This window comes from Pocillopora verrucosa, chromosome 5 (assembly GCF_036669915.1).
Source record: "Pocillopora verrucosa isolate sample1 chromosome 5, ASM3666991v2, whole genome shotgun sequence".
NCBI classification, from domain to species: Eukaryota; Metazoa; Cnidaria; class Anthozoa; order Scleractinia; family Pocilloporidae; genus Pocillopora; species Pocillopora verrucosa.
The window spans coordinates 16,610,133-16,612,546 of record NC_089316.1 but is presented as its reverse complement, the minus strand read 5'-3'; the positions used below and the strand labels follow the sequence as shown (position 1 = coordinate 16,612,546).

The 2,414-nt window shown below is 37.1% G+C and overlaps 1 pseudogene; it reads right to left on the bottom strand.

The window, feature by feature from the left end:
- Positions 1-1,162, bottom strand: part of LOC131768874 (uncharacterized) — a 1,863-nt pseudogene extending 701 nt beyond the window's left edge.
- Between the last annotated feature and the right edge of the window lie 1,252 nt (positions 1,163-2,414).

Here is a 2,414-nt window from a genome sequence, read left to right as displayed (position 1 = left end):
TTGACTTTTTAGGGCATCGCAAAAGACCACACACTAAAATATAAGCAAAACAATATCTTAGTTTAGGAGGAAGTTCGATAATGAAGCACTGAATTGGCCACAGATTCACTGACTTGGACTTCACCGCAGGAGCCCCATCAATGTGTTATACCATGGATATCAGCTTTCGAGGATCATCATCTTCAGCTGTACCCTGATAAACTGAACCGCAGTATATGTCATGCTAGAATCCCTGGTCATGAACATGATTGGTTTTGTAGTCCTTTATTTTGCCCCTGTGTTCTGTAGAGTAATAGAAGAACATGCTTAAATATAAATCAGTGTAAAGAGAAAGAGTTATCAAATTCTAAGCTGATTACTTCTCTTGTTAAAATTTCAAAACAGAACAAAGTTTGGTTCCAGATATTGTAATGAGTCTACTTAACCTTCTTTGAGGGCTCATTAACAGAGGGTACTTTTGGGAATTAAATTTTTGGGACAAAATTTGAATTTAACAGAATGTGCTACAAATAGCGACATGTAAATAATCGACCTCATTGCCTGATGAGGACTAGCAGTATTGCAGTCACAATGTTGCGATCAACTTCAAAAGTGACTATATCGTGAGACAAACAAACAAACAAAGTTTATTTCCTAACAGAATGTTGCTTCTAGATTTATGTTCACAACCATATTTTACTTGCTTGACTTGATCAGTATACACTTACCTCTTAGAATTCCTTGAAGTTGGTCCTTGATGGGATAAAATAGCACATTTCAATTTCATGACCATTGAGCCTCTGGTCATAACGTGAACAGCTGCCCTTAGGGCACTTTCCTTCCCTATTGGTACTGCTGCAATTGACAAACAATTCACACTGTAAGTAATGGATATCCATTGCCTCAATCAACTGCTTCTCGAACATGTAATTACATGAGAGCAAGTTTTGTTTTGGAATGAATGTTTCAGAAATTTAAGGATGTCATTCCTGGCAGCTTTTGAGAATTTGTGCTAGTTCGATGATGCCAAGAAAGTTGCTTCGAATGTCCTTCTCCTAATGGCTGTGCCCTCGCAGACAGGCTGCTCTCCTGCTGAAATATCACCTTCACTAGAATCGCCTGCATGGTTCTTGCTGTCTGAAACTATTTCGTTGCTAGAGAGTTCTTGGTCTGCATCTGAACTTGTAGAAGTCTTATCCTCTACTTGAGATGCTGTGTTCACCTCTTCATCTCTGCCTTCAGAGCCTGCATAGCATGTAAAACAAAACAAATGTGCAACCAAAATAAATCCTTCAGTTGACTTTTTTAACTGAAGATATATACAATTAACTAGTGTTAATTTAAGTTTGGAAGGAGAGCGTTTGGGCAGCTTTCAGTGTCTGAAAGATGATAAAAAATAATTTAAGCCTTTAATTCCCAAGCTCTCATCGGTACTTCTCCTTAGCGTCTCCTACACAGCTCTTGTGATTTTAGTTTGGAGAATTTGGTATTGGATCAACTTATAATCCCCTAACTGATATCTTTCTTTATTCTCATCATTTTTCTTCTCGATGTTGTATTGATATTGTTGGGAAAAATTCTGTCTAAGTCACTCATGAGAGTTAAAGGATGAAGCTGTTAATTCCAATATGAACCATTACCTTGGATAATCTTTCTAAAAAAAGCCTTAGAGTAGGGCAATAATTTTGAGCAAATTATAATCAAAACAATAGCTGGGAAAATTGACCACCTACCCCATCCAAACTCAACCAAACAGTAACTTATTGCTGGGGCCTTAAGGCGAGATTTGGGGTGGGGTGGGTAACCAGTTGCCTTCTATGTTTTTACACTGAGCTTACTAGGTAATTGTGATACAAAGCTGAAAGCCACAGTGGCTCATGTGTATGTAATCAGGTCTTAAAAAAAAATACCAAGTGCACAACCAAACTAATCAGAATGTCAACTGGATCAAATCGCACAGCATAATGAGATCTGAATCGTCCTTGTGTCTACCTTATGGGTATTTAATTACCTGTGTATTTATCTGTGTCGAGTTTTTGCAATTATAAAAAAAAAGTTGTATTTTGCTTTTCTGCCCCAAACCAACTTCGTCTATGCTACGATAAGCTTTAATGTTAAGTTTAAAAATGACTCTACGGTGGTGTGAAACTGTTTGTGTTTGTAAAGAATTCCAAATGCCTATTGATTTGTTTTATTCTACAGAGTGGTTAAACAAATTGTTTGGGGGGCCTTTACGATAAATTTAACGACTTGAGGAATGTGTCATTGAATAAGTTTCTACGAGGGAAGGTTTCTTGTTTTGTTTTTATTTTAAGCATCGAGAAGAAGCCAAGATGAAATGAGTTGGAATGTCACAACAAACTTCAGTATCGTTTTCTGGGGGAAGTTTCTTTTCGGTATTGAACTTACATGACAAAAAAAACAAAGTTCCAGTC